Source organism: Berghia stephanieae, chromosome 3 (assembly GCF_034508935.2).
Source record: "Berghia stephanieae isolate SIO BIC M18660-M18661 chromosome 3, UCSD_Bste_1.3, whole genome shotgun sequence".
Classification (NCBI taxonomy): domain Eukaryota; kingdom Metazoa; phylum Mollusca; class Gastropoda; order Nudibranchia; family Aeolidiidae; genus Berghia; species Berghia stephanieae.
Genome location: NC_088362.1, coordinates 78178683 through 78194087, shown reverse-complemented (window position 1 = coordinate 78194087; position 15405 = coordinate 78178683). Strand labels below are relative to the sequence as shown.

Genomic DNA, 15405 nt, shown 5'->3' with positions numbered 1-15405 from the left:
GATTTAAGTTCATTTCCAGTGTTTGGTTCACACCAAAATAGTGCCGAATTGAAACGGTGGGCTATATATACAATTACATTGAAAACCAAAGCAAAAGGAGCCAACCGCCCCCCCCCCCCCCCCCCAAACACCCCACCCCTGCCCTCAAAAAAAACAATCCCAATAAAAACACACGAAGTTCAAATAAGTAAAATTAGGCTACACCGTCTTATCAGACCCTCTTTGTTTGAGTTTTGTATTTCTTGCAGACTTTAGCAGGCATGTTATGATTGGCGAGGAAAGGAATGATGATTTTGATCGGTGATAATAAATGCTATTCATTACAAAATGAAATGCAATAGTTTTTCCACGATCAATTGCAATAAAGGAATGATTGTTTATTATTTTTATTTTATTTTATCTTTATGGTGTTCAATTAAATCAAAAGGAACGCATGAGGCATGCAGGTTGGTTTTACAGAATTGTTGTTGTTTTTTTTGTTGTTTTTTTTTTGTTTTTTTTATTGTTTTGTAGTTTGTTTTTTTTTCCTTCTCGTTTATCCCGAATTCATGGGTAGTTGGGTTAAAGAACTATTGACAGCTACACTTTTTGATGAAGATACGCATGCAGGCAGATAGATGAATAGATATCTAGGTAAGTAGATAGATAGATAGATAGATAGATAGATAGATAGATAGATATGTAGGTAGGTAGATGGATAGATATTATATCGATAGATAGATCGATTGATAGATAGATCGATAGATAGATAGATTGATAGATAGATTGATTGATGTGTATGGATAGATAGATAGATAGACAGATATATTGATAAATAGATAGATAGATAAATGGATGGATGGATGGATGGATAGATAGATAGATAGATAGATAGATAGATAGATAGATAGATAGATAGATAGATAGATAGATAGATAGATAGATAGATAGATAGATAGAAGGATGGTTATCATCATCACCATCATCATCATATATTCATATACATATATTCTTAGATTACGAGACAAGATAAATGGAATACCCATCTAGAATCATAATTCCATTACATGATGTGTCACATTCTCCCGGTAGGCATTATCGCACAAAAGGTGCTAAGAACGAAATAAGCACTTAAGCCGAACAATTTAGGTTACATCTTATAATTTGATGTACAATAACAAGGACTTTTAGGGACAATTGAGAAAAAAAGAAAAAAGGACTGCCAATTGGTTAAAACGTGGCAAACCTCTTTTCAATCTTCTATAGGAGGGATGAAGTTCACGTCACTCGGTACTTTGTTATTGTATTCGACTGCTAGTTTGGTGATTAGTTAATTAAGTCCCTTTAATACGCTACAAACGATGAAGGTTACACATTGTTTTGTGAAATGACACGATTGATGATGCGGTTAGAACGGATGATCAATATATTCCAAGACTACAATAAATGAAAAGGCAGAAAGGTTCATTTGCCGTTACCAGCCTGGTAGATCCTTTTACACCTGGGTATAATAAGAAAATATAAGTCAAGAACCTCCTCCAGAAATTCAATTTGCGCTGCCCACTACATGCTCAAACCTTCAACTAACTGTTCTCAAGCCGAGTGTTATAGATAGTATGCGCTTGGCTAAGAAGCTTATAACATTGCCATCCGGTAGTATAACGGACCAACACACAAAACTATGTGTAACCATGAACTTATATAGTCTGGTTCGTACAGTTTAGTGAGAAGTACTCATAAACGTGGATGGCAAAAACAATAACAAAGACTTGATTGACGTCATCTTCGTTCTATCTTAACCACTATACTCTGAAGCCGCGGTATCCCGATAGCTCAGTTGGTAGAGCACTCGCTTCACATGCAAATGGCCGATCAAATCGATCCCGGGTGAAGCTGATATTTTTTTCTGACCCCTGTCCACACAACAGTGATTGAGTAGCTGGAAAGTTCTTCGCCATACCCAAAGGATAGCAAGCAATTCTATTGTCTGTTTCACGCTGCAGAAACCGGGATAAACTCCGGTTCTATGGGTTTAATGGTTCTGAAGGAACTACGAAGCCGCAACTTCTATTATCATGACAGTATTTGCATATTAACGTAATAGCATACTTAGAGAAATGTCACGCACGTTGATTCCGTCACAGTGTAGGAATTTGCCAAGTAGGTGTAAGTGACGTCATTAAAATACATTGTTGTGTTTTGATAATACGATAAGACACGGTTATAACTATTGGACATTCAAAAGGACCACACCCACTTAACATGCGTGGGGTGTTGGTGAGCACATTAAAAAAAATATAAGTTCCGTGCATTTCAGGAGAGCTCGTGAACTTGATAAGATCTGCGCAAGGGGAATTTGGGGGTTGGGGGGGGGGGGGGGGGGGAGAGAGAGAGAGAGAGAGAGAGAGAGGAGAGAGAGAGAGAGAGAGAGAGAGAGAGAAATAAAATGCATACAATTTATAAGTGTGTGTGAGAGTTTAAAAAATGAAATAATGCAATGAAACATGTATTACACACACACACACACACACACATACACACACACTCATACGCACACACACAGATACACATTATACACACACATACACACAGAGTAGCGGTCTTACCGAAACAATAAAGTCTGAGATAATAATTTTCCGATGTGCATCCCAGTGAAAGGTGAGTCTCCGATGCCGTAATACCATCACGTGAGAGTTGTAGGTGGGATAGGGGTGGAGTTGGTTAAGTGTAATGAACTTGCAAATGGAACTGGTGAAGATGTACATGTATTCCTAAGGAGAATGAGTAGTTAACTTGTTAAGTGGAGAGTTACGGTGACCTCGAATTAAATAATGACTTCAGAGGGGGCGAAGAGGGGAGGGTGTTCATTTACTAAGATAATTGTTAGGTGAAATGTTTCGCTGTGTCTTGAGAATGCAATTCCGTATACAAAACAAAAAAAAATTAATAAAAAATACACACATACACACACACACACATACATACATACATACATACATACATACATACATACATACATATATATATATATATATATATATATATATACATACATACATACATATATACATACATACATACATATATATATATATATTATATATATATATATTATATATAAATGTATGTATGTATGTATGGTATGTATGTATATGAACAATTTATATCACAAGTAAGCAATTTGATATTAATAATATACAATGAAGTATACAATATGGATAAAACATACTAAATCGGAGAAAACACAATTCTTTTCGCCTTTGATTAATATTTCGTTATTTTTACAGGTATATAATAAGATTTTAAAGACTCTATTCAAGTCTTAACATTTATAGTGGAGAAAAACAAGAAAACGAATAAACTAGACAGACGCCTAAGGGGAATAATTGATAATAATAACACATAATAAGGAACTGTGAAGTTTAGACATTCTGCGGATCAAAGTGTGCACTTAAAACGGTGATCAGATTAAGAAAGTTGCGTACAACAAGCAATGAATCTAATAACACATTTAAAGATAGCAACAACAAGATGAGTTCAGGCCATAGCCACATTAACAAACATGCCAAGCTGTCAAATTAACCAGCCCTATAATTTGTGTGCATTTTTCACAGTATTTTGACTCAGTAATAGGAGGATTTACATGGCGGTGTTTCAAGACGACATGTAGATATTATTTCAAAACCAGTTGTTTTATCGTATGTAACGCTCAGGGTCTGTGGGCCTGATTGTTTCGGTTGACAGGCATGTGCTGAAGTAGGCTAGACCTGTCTATTACTACGAAAAATTCGTAAAAATACGAATATCTGACTTCAACAGCAAAAATAAATAAACATTTTTGATTCAATACAATGTGTTAAAAAGAAAACGTTGGTGGCTCATAGCATCTATTCAGGATTTTGAAGGCGTATTTAATACAGCTGAGGGTAAAATGTTAATTTGTAAAGTTAATTCTAGTGACTTCTATTTCTTCCATCTGAAAACTAAGAATTTTTAACATTTCATGTAGGCAGGTCTGCTATTTACTTCATAACCACTGCTAGAAGTTAGAGTCGGTGGCTATATTTAATGAGGAACACATCTGCCGCAGGAAACAAAATCCTTTCTTTAGTCCTATCATGATTTAATGTTGAAACTTGAGCACATAGAAAGCCCGTTCTCGTGTGTAAGAAACATTGGGGTGCATCGTGAGAGTGGATGTTTCAGATTATTGGGTAGATAGAATGCTTTACATATTGTTTTAATTAAAACATGCTAGTAAATGAAAAAAAGCAGTGGGGTTTCTATGAAATGCTGTGACGGAAATAAATAAATAAATAGAGAGAGAGAGGGAGAAAGTGAGTGTGTGGGTGTGTATGTGTGTGTGTGTAATAACGATCATAATAATATAATATATAATAATATAATAATAATATAATAATAATAATAATAATAATAATAATAATAATAATAATAATAATAATAATAATAATAGTAATAATAATAATAATAATAATGTTTTATTATTTGTTTGTTTTATTTTTGTTCTTGTTTGTTTTTTTTATTTGTTTGTTTGTTTGTTGTTGTTTTCTTTTTCTTTATTTATTTTTGTTTTTGTTCTCACGAATAAAATACATCTGTGATAAATTATCACACGGAGCGTTTAGATGATAAGAGAGAGGAAGAAGTAGAATGTTTTCAGACACACGTTATCCAAAAAAAAAAAACAAAAAAAAAACAACCCCCCCAAACCCCCCCCCCCCCCCAAAAAAAAAACCCCAAAAAACGACAACATTTAAACAAGACAGGCAACAATAATAGTTGCAGAGTCCCTCAAAGTCAAGAACGCGGCTATTTCGCATTTTATTTACTGATTTAGCTTTTTCTGAGTTTTGAAATTTGCTAGAATTTTTTTTTATATTGTTGTATGCATTTCGTTTACACTTGGAAGTGTCATGCGTGCCAGTTATAATTTTATTCCATGAAAAAACAGACACAATTTGTCTCGGAGTTGACACCAGTCAACTTGTATCGGCTGGACGTCGTCTCTATTTGGTTATGGCAGGTCGCAATGATATTGGGTCTGCAAAAATCAACTCGTAGTCTATATAAATCGCTGCCATTTCAAAATAATGTGACACTCTTGTTGATTTTGTTTTGGCTTGGTTTTGGGTTGTTGGGCTCTTTTTTTTTTTTTTACTCTCTGCTGTAGGTGTTACAATCACAAAATGACCTTATTTTGTTTCGGTATAAATTTGTTTATGCTTCAAATCTCGATAAATTATGATGACCCTCAATATTTTAAGTTATCAAAAGTTATCAAACCTGAGACGTTTTTTGAAGTATCGGGTTTGAAAATTGTAACACGTTGAGGATCATTTTGATTTGTTGTTTTTTTTTCAAGTAGAAAGTTCTGACTAAAATGAAAATGGCACCTTTTATTAATAAACAGTGTTTAGTTTTAGTAATGTTTATTTTGATAGGGGCGGGTGTTGTCGGCATTTGTTTGCGGAAGGTTAACATTTGGATAATGACATATGCAGTGACAACACAACATAAAAAGTAAACATTATCAATAAAGAATAAGATAAATGTTCAGACACTGAAATAAACATTTATCATTTTGACCAACTTGTACTTTACTACTTCTCTGTTGACCCAAATTGTTCTGATCACATTGTTGTCATGGATAAACTCTCAAACATTTATAATTGGGGGAAGGTTTCAGTATGTATCTAATTTTTATTAATGAATTGATTTATCTAGTTATTTATTTATTCAGTTAGTTAGTTAGTTATCTATTTGGTCCATCGAATAAATCAAGTATTCTTATAGCTACAATCCAGTTGCACGATACAATTTTATTTACGGTTTCATATCTCAGCGGTTTCTAAATCTTACAAAGGCAACTCTTCCCTTTGAATATCAAGTTGCCTCAATACCCATTAACCCTTACTAGGCAAGGCTTGAATTTTACTCTAATTATAACCAGTAATGATAACATTGCAAATTCGGATTTCAGACTCTTAAGATTCAATGGAGTTGAAACTTTTTTGTATCGCTGTTATTGAGATTCGAAGCCTCAGACAAAATCTTCTCCCTCCATTCTCTAAAACAGAAACCATTGTCTACTGTACAACAGAACACACGAAACAACAAGATATGAAGTGAGTAGAAAAGTGCCAGAAGACAATAGAGAATAAAAATATTTTTTTTCGCGGCGGTGGTGGGGTTTGAACCTGCGACCTTATTGGTACGACAACTCCGCCTGGCAGGTGAGAGCGTGGCTCTACCGTGTGAGCTATCCACGAACACAAAAATATTCGTTTCAAACCCAAAGTCATTTCTAGATCCCTCTCTCACCCACTTCTTGAGATCGCCGATTCGTTCACCACCATCGCGAAATAATTTTGACCAGCAGTTAAGCTTAATAGCCAATATTCTCATCACAAACATATAACATAGAAACGATTGAGACATTGAGTATGCTCCGGTGTATGGGGTGAATTTTTAATTCAGAAAAGTGAGTGGAGCAGGCACTTATGTTGGTAACAACAAGATATGAAGTGAGTAGAAAAGTGCCAGAAGACAATAGAGAATAAAAATTTTTTACACACGAAAAAGACCTTCACTTGCTTCTTCCATATACCATTGAGTTGAAGAGTATAAACTTTTAGAGGCCTAGGGATTAACAACAACAATGATGATGATAACAAGAACAATAACACAAACAATTGCTGTTTGAGTAAACGTTAATATTCTCTTCAGCATATACAACAATTGATAAAGTCCTTCACTTTCTACTCTATACATGACATTAGACAGAAGAGCACAAACTCAAAGCAGCAGCAGCAACAACAACAACAACAACTATAAAAACAACAACAGCAACAACACAAACAATAACAACAATCGATGTTACTGAAAACGTCATCGTGCCGGGCTGGAATACTCTCTATGGCACAAAGGAACAACTGAAAAAGACCGCCACTTATTGCCCTTGGATTCGAAACAACAAAGATCACTTGTCTCTGTAAATGTGAAGTTATCAAGTCGGTTTGGAGTAGAGGCGAACCCAGCCTGTAGAGGGTTAAATGTGCAGTTTATTGAATCGGAACAAACATCCATACAGACGTCTCTGGCAGACGTTGACATTCAGATCATTGTACTGTTGGCACCCCCTGTTGATTTCAAGTATAGCAAGCTCTGATGACCGAATAATTAAATTCCTTAGAATTTTCGCTGTTTTGCATAACAATAGGAACAATTTGTATTGATTGTGTCATATCAAGCAAAATTCTTCTATTGCACCTAAAATATTTTTAAAAAACAAAAACACAGCAAGATCTATAAACAGGTAAAACGGAATTCGATCTGAAATAAATAATCATTCCTTAGAAGAATGGTATCTTATTTTGTATACTTGAATGAGAAAAAAGGTCAGGGACAAGTTTGTTCGTCACTTTTTTGAACTGTTACAGAGTCACCTGTTTGACTTAGACCTCATGAAGATCTCCGACGCTCTTAACCCGCCCAAATATAAACACCAGCAAATTGCACAATTAACAACAACATCCACGGAAATAAACGACGACGTGTCATTTTTAGGCATCACCCAGGGCACGGGTATCAATGTTTGGACAAACCCCTCTTCTCTGTGTCTATTCTGGTCTTTGGAAAATCACATTTTAATTTTAGTTGAAACTGTCATTAACGTTGTATTTCGGCACAGCTTCTGCCCAAATACTTTTTCAGACCGGAACTCTCTTCCCTGGAATTTAACAACTATGGAACAACCCAATTCTTTTAAGTCATCTCTGTTTACTTATTGTAAATGTCAATAAACTCTATCGTTATGTCGTGAGAAAAATGAAGATGAGTCATAATATGCGGAATGTTGATTTATTTGGAATAGTTTCTGCATAGTAGGTGGCTCTAAAAGCATGCTGCATTTTATTGCATTGAACGGAACTGGAAGGACAGCAATAATAATTTTATTGTACACCTCAAATATCACAGAACCACATAATGAGATGGGTTTTTTTTAGCGTCATGTATTAGGATGGTGTTTTTATGTATACGCAATTAAAACAGAGTGTATAGGAATAGTATGGATGAACATACCAGGTTGAACCAAAGGGGCCAAGAATTTTTTCTGTTTTCACTCAAAGAAATCATGACTATTAATGTTAATTTTAAACCTTATGTGTGGTCTGGATAATGATTTTTCCTTACAGGGATCCGCTCTTTGCTGCTTTCAGAATATATGATTTAACATGACGTTTGCTCGCTCTATGCCCTTCAATATTCAGTTTCTCCTTTTTAAAAATCGTTTTATTTCCCGCGTGCTGGACAGTTATTAAATTATTTTGCGTTTTAAGATACAGAAGACGGGTGAAGAATATTCAGACGCAGTTCATTGAACTTATAGTGGTTTTTCTTTCTGCATGGCCATCGACCAGATGTTACGGGCATATTATACTTTCTTTTCACTAATTTTTATTTGCAGATCTTAAAACTGATCTTAAAATTTATGGGCTTGTTTTAACATTGTTGTATTTAAGACGAGCTACATTTGTTTTATGCTATTCCAATACAACAATAAAGCCATTAGAGGTTTTACTCTCTTATAGATGTATTCTTTGATCTAATGCAATTTTATGACTATAGACCAACCAAATTTCTTCAAAAGTTGTTGTGTAAACATCCGCGTCAAAAAAAAAAAACAGTCAAGGTTTTTTATAAGTATCGAATCTCGGAGGGTTAAATCTAATAAGCTGTAATTTCAGAGATAAAGTGGATTGTTTATAAGGAATATAGCACTCTGAACTTTAAGTGATCATGTTTTGAGGATTTAGGCAGTATGAAGTCAATTAGCGTTTTCATTAGAGTGATAATCATTTATATCAATTCTGCCCTGATGATGCAGTGAATGAACCGACGGCTGAAATAGTATTATAGGCAAAATGAAAAGTGAAAATACTGTAATAATCCAAGCTTCATTAGTAGTCAAGCACTTTAAAGATACGTTTACAGCAATATCTCTCGAGATAATCATTTATAATCAGAAAAGTTGTTCATCTTGGAAGATAATGATAACAATGTGATTGATCTCTATCTCTAAAAATTTCAAAGCCCGTATCTCATCAAATCTTGTCTAAATTGGAATTGAATATAAATTAAAGGGACAATGAAAAGGGTCCCGACTAGAGGAATTTTAACAATTTTGTAGCAAACATCTCTCTCTCTCTCTCTCTCTCTCTCTCTCTCTCTCTCTCTCTCTCTCTCTCTCTCTCTCTCTCTCTCTCTCTCTCTCTCTCTCTCTTCCCTGTTATTTGATATTTGACAGCACGGCTTTGACTAACGTCGTGTTCACATTTTGTTGTGCAATTATGACGATAATAACGTTGTGACGGTTGAATGACCCAGTGTCGTACATAAGAATGTCTCAATCCCCAATCATTATCTAAGCCTGATTGACATTAAAAAAGCAAAAGGAAAACAAAGTAAATTGAGTATTCGTGACCAATCAAATCAAAATGGTATTATTTCGGGGTTTGAAATTCAATTTTCAAGCGAATTTACACGTTTTCGATCAAAACAAATACCGTCATTGAAGAGAGATAGATAGTTTTGTTTTCTTAATTCTTAAGTCAATTTTTTTAAATTCCCTATCTGCACTCAAACTTTAAACTCAAATTTTGTCCACCTTGTTCATTCCGGCATGATACCATTTTGACACGGATAGACAAGTTTATTCATGTTTTCTTTCCTACAAAGATAAACGTGAATTGAGCATTTATTTGGTGTCCGCTATTGCCACATTTCTAATTGTATTATATTTATCTAAATGATTTGTTTTGTTGTGTTTGTTTGCCTGGTGTTCTGAACTTTAATAAAATATAGCAACTGTATCATAGAACGAAGCTATTGCTTAACTTGTTCAATACAGCACGCAAATGGTATTTTAAAAGAGGAAAATAAAACTTTTTAAAAACAATGATATCTCTTCTTTTGTAGACATTGACCAAATACTGATGACTACAATGACGACAACGACAACGACGACGACGATGAAAGTGACCACGATGATGATAATGATGATGATAAATTATTGTGTCATCCTAATCTATCATGTACATAACAAGTAAACGTGTCCGAGCCAAAACGAGAAAAAGGTGTTTAATCGGTGATTGGAGAGTAGTTGTTATGGATTGATTTGCGCGCTACCAATTCCAGCCTTCATTCATCGCATTCTAATGGGCCAAGTGTTAAGTAACAAAGACTCGGTCTCACTCGGTGACCCTCCCTTGCACGTTCCAACAAGAATATCTACGCGAGAATTGAAATACAGCCAGAAATAAACCTGGTTTGATCTATGCAGGTAAAGTCAATGAACTGGATTGTTCTTATTTCTTTCAAAAGGAAACAACAATTAATAGAAAAGGTATTAGACACTCATTAATGACTCTTGAGAATTTGATGGGTTCTTTCGGCTTTATTTTAAATGATTGAGCTCATGAATAACCAGTGTCTGGGGATCAATCCACAATGAACACAGATTTTTCTTTTTCCAGATTTTTATTTTATTTTATTTATTTTTTTTTTTTACTGGCGGAGTTATGGTTTTTATTTTTTTATTTTTTAAAATTTTTTTTTTGTAATTCTCTCTCGGTCCTGAATCAATCACAACATTTCAAATTGTCATCTCCCTTAGCTCCTTGACTCTAAGTCGATATAAATATACTATTTTTAATATTGCTATTATTACTAGTGCGCAATGGTGGCTATTAAGGTTGATCAGATAAGCCAAAATCAACAATGTAGCTTTGTAAAGCAAACAGAATTGGTTTAAAATAAACTCGATACAATCTAGGACGAGATAGTTGATGTTTCAGTCATAATATTCTCTATAATCTAATTCAATGTATCTGTCAGATTTCATCTAAGATTAAATCAAGTTACACTATTTGCGTGTACAAAATCTGTCAATTCATTTTAAATTGTTGCGTCAAATTTAACAATGAATTCGCCGTTTAAATACTATCTAGACTACACAAAGCGGTTGTCATTAGACATCGGAGGGATTATAATTTGAATGACAAAACTATTGCTTTTATTTAAAAAATATCCATTCATTATTAAGGGTGCGCGCGCAACTATGGCATTCCTAAGATTGCAATCCATTATTTTGAATATATAGCTTTATAGAAAAAGAGAAATTCCCCAACTTCCCACCAAGTCTTACTTCTTCCTGACATAAATGCCCATTTTCTTACAGAAGGTACCAATGTCATTTATGTCACTCAACTGCTTCTTGATTTAAAAAAAAAAAAAGAAAAGAAAAAATTCTTGAGCGTTTATATAATTCAGTATCTACTTGACGTGCTCAAAGCACTGTACAATGGGTTCTTATCTAACAACGACACTTAACACGTAAGGCGGGACATGACGCCAGTTAGGCGATAGAACATTTTTTTCCCTGACAGAGTTACAACACTGTTAACATCCAGGAACTCATTTTATTCTGAGTGCGGTGATAGAATGTGAGTAAAGAGCCTTTTCCAGGGACCCAACAGTGTGTTGCCTCTCGGAGTGGGACTTGAACACGGACTCTCTAATCCGATCGCAGGCGAGTGTTGGGCCACAGCCGTATAGAAGTGATCTGTAAATTCTCTCTACAACCTACCTCAGAGGTCCCAGATTTGAGAGTTTTTGCCAAGATTAGGGTTATTTCAATCCATCGATATTTGAAGGACGAGTTTTCTGGCCACATTTTTAAATACGTGTCTTCCAGGAGTACAGCAGTTAACTGGTTAAAATCAAAATCATCAGAATTAGGACATTCCGGCATTTATAAATTTGAGAGACAAAACGGTTTCTACGTATTATATAAGAGTACCTTGGTTACAGGCATTTATTTTAACTCAAATTTTACATAAGATGAGTTCAAAATTCAGTTTCAAGTATCCGGTTTGAGACGCATTTGATGTTATATATATATATATATATATATATATATATATATATATATATATATATATATATATATATATATATATAAGAGAGAGAGAGAGAGAGAGAGAGAGAGAGAGAGAGATAGAGAGAGAGAGAGAGAGAGAAGAAAGGTAAGTTCACCAACAGAGATGTGATTACGTGCAAAGGCACGTGACTATTGTGAGAATGCTGATCTGCAAAGATGGGAGAGATATCAATGGAATAACTATCTTTTGTTAAAGTGAATACGACATGTGTATTGGCGCACGTGAATTATATGATCTCTCGAAACTCCGGGACTAGAAGAGTTGAACTGTGTTGAACTTCTTTGGCAGATTTTAAGATTTGTAAGTGATTTAAATTTAGATAGGATGTTAAAGTGTTATTGAGAAAAACAGGAAGTAGATATGTATTGAATAGGACAAAAATAGACACAGAGAGAGAGAGAGAGAGAGAGAGAGAGAGAGAGAGAGAGAGAGAGAGAGACATACGAGGAGATGTTGTGTGTTTGTGTAAAAGTTGTATGGATCTATCGGTAGACAGAAATTAGTAGATAGATAATAAAAAGATGGATAACGAGTTAGATGGATTGTCAGGTATACCACTGTTCAGTTAAAAGTTAAGACATTTAATACGACATAAATGTGTAATACAAAATTCAATATCTTACGTTTCCCTAGATTTTTTAATAGATATACAGACAGATAGATAGATAGATAGATAGATAGATAGATAGATAGATAGATAGATAGATAGATAGATAGATAGATAGTTAGATAGATAGATCGATAGATAGATAGATAGATAGATAGATAGATAGATAGATAGATAGATAGATAGATAGATAGATAGATAGATGGATAGATAGATAGCCAGATAGATAGACGTATAAAAAGAAGACATGTAACAAAATATAGATAGAAAATAAACAGAGTTGGGTCAATACAGGGCAAGAGGAAACGAGGAGTTGTCATAATAAAAGCAAATAAAGAACGTTATGTAAGAACATGTACCTGTGTATAAACGTAAAAGAAAAATCGGATATCGGAAAACAGATCTTAAACATTATACGTAGTAGTTGATGACAGACAGCAAGCGATAGGCCCAATGCTATCTATACACATGCCGACTCGTCGGGAATCTGGCGTGAAAACTAGAAGGCCCACGAGTCCCGCTGATAGCACTTATCTCTCTCTCTCTCTCTCCCTCCCCCCCCCCCCCCCTCTCTCTCTCTCTCTTCTCTCTCTCCTCTCTCTCTCTCTCTCTCTCTTTAAACTTCTACATTTAATGAAAATCAAACGTTGAACACATAAAATAAGATTTGCAAGCAAAAAGTGCAATTGAAGTTTATTTTATAAAATATATGATAAAAATTTTTGAATGGAAGTGATAGTTAAGATGATGATGATGGATGATGATGATGATGATGATGATGATGATGATGATGATGATGATGATGATGATGATGATAATAATAATAGTTTTTTTACAGATGGGAAGAGAGAGAGTAGAAGAGGAGAGAGAGAGAAGAGGGAGAGAGGAGAGAGGGAGAGAGAGAGAGATCAAAAGAAATGATGGTATCAGCGACGAATATGATGATGATAATAATAATAGTTTGTTTGTATTTTACAATGTTTCAAATTAGTTAATACGTAGGCAACGGCAGGTCAATAATTGGTTCAGTTTCATACAGAGAATATTAATAATAGATGTACAACAATTTATTGAATTAGTATATAATTACTTGATATCAAGATGGCGATGATGACGATGGTAATGAGAATGATGAATTTAACTTCTTTCAAATAAAAGTCATACAATAATTATACACACACACACACACACACACACACACACACACACTATATTTATATACAAAGACTATAAATACATTAAATAAGACTAACTACACAAATACGAGTATATTTAATACTCAAGAAAGGGGCGTAAAAGGATGATGATGATGATATTGGTGATAAAGAGTAGGAAGAGGAGGATGAGATTGATGATGATAATATATAAATAGACACACTCACACACACACACACAAACACTCACACACACATTATATTTATATACAAATATTATAAATACATTAAATAAGACTAACTACACAAATATATTTTAATACTCAAGAAAGGGGTGTATAAGGATGATGATGATGATGATGATGATGATGATGATGAGAATGATAAAGAGGAGGATGAGATTGATGATGATAATATTCAAAATAGACACACACACACACACGCCACACACACACACACACACACACGCATTATATTTATATACAAATATAAATACATTAAATAAGACTAACTACAGAAATATATTTTAATACTCAAGAAAGGGGTGTATAAGGATGATGATGATGATGATGATGATGATGATGATGATGATGATGATGATGATGATGATGATGATGATGATGATGATGATGATAATGATGATGAAAATTAGGAAGAGGAGGATGACATTGATGATGATAATATTCAAAATAGATTTTGTATGATGACCAAGCTCATTTCTTTATAAAACTTATTTAAAGTGACAATATAAACACATTGCTATAGATAAGATTGCATAAATTTGAAGAACAATTCTCATTTATGTCCCCTACAGATGACACAGCAGAAATATGAGAATATGATTGACACAAAAAGCTGCTTCAATAGCAATATGAATAAAAAAAGATAGTGGTGGTGACGATGTTGAAGAAAATTGATAATATACGTTGGTGAGGTTGATGGTTGTGGTAGTGAAGATAATGGTGCTGGTGATGATACTGGTGAAACGATGATGGTGATAGATAATGACGATTATGATGAAGGTGAAGTTGGTGATGACATTGATGATGGTGTCGACAATAAAGCTGGGGTTGGTAGATAATGGAGATATGATGAAGATGAAGATGATATTAGTGGTGATGGCAATAAAGATGATGCTGTTAGATAATGACAATGGTAAAGAAGGTGAACGTAATAAAGACGATGCTGATAGATAATGACAATAATGATGAAGGTGAAAATAATGGTGATATTAATGCTTGTGATGACAATAATGATGACACTGATAAATAGTGACGTAGACTACGAATGAAGATGATAATAATGATGCTAATAATTTAAATAGGATGGTGGCGGTAGTGGTGGTGAATAAAGATGGATATGATGATGATCGCAAAGACTATTATGCTGGTAGTGATGGAAAATGATGATGATGATGATGATGATGATGATGATGATGATGATGATGATGAAGGTGAAGATGATGATGATATTGATGGTGGTGAGGGCAATAAAGATGATACTGATATATTAATGACAATGATGAAGAAAGTGAAGGTGATTGCGGTGATTACTGATGCTAATATATATTGACAATAATGATTCTGATAGATAATGACAAAGATGATGATAATGATAATGATGATGATGGTGGTGGTGGTGG

At 34.2% G+C, this 15405-nt stretch overlaps 1 protein-coding gene across 1 annotated transcript in view; it reads right to left on the bottom strand.

Annotated features, from left to right (window-relative positions):
- The window catches only part of LOC144969351 (matrilin-1-like), a 217998-nt gene that overhangs the window by 133134 nt on the left and 69459 nt on the right, over window positions 1-15405 (bottom strand). The window lies entirely within an intron of this gene.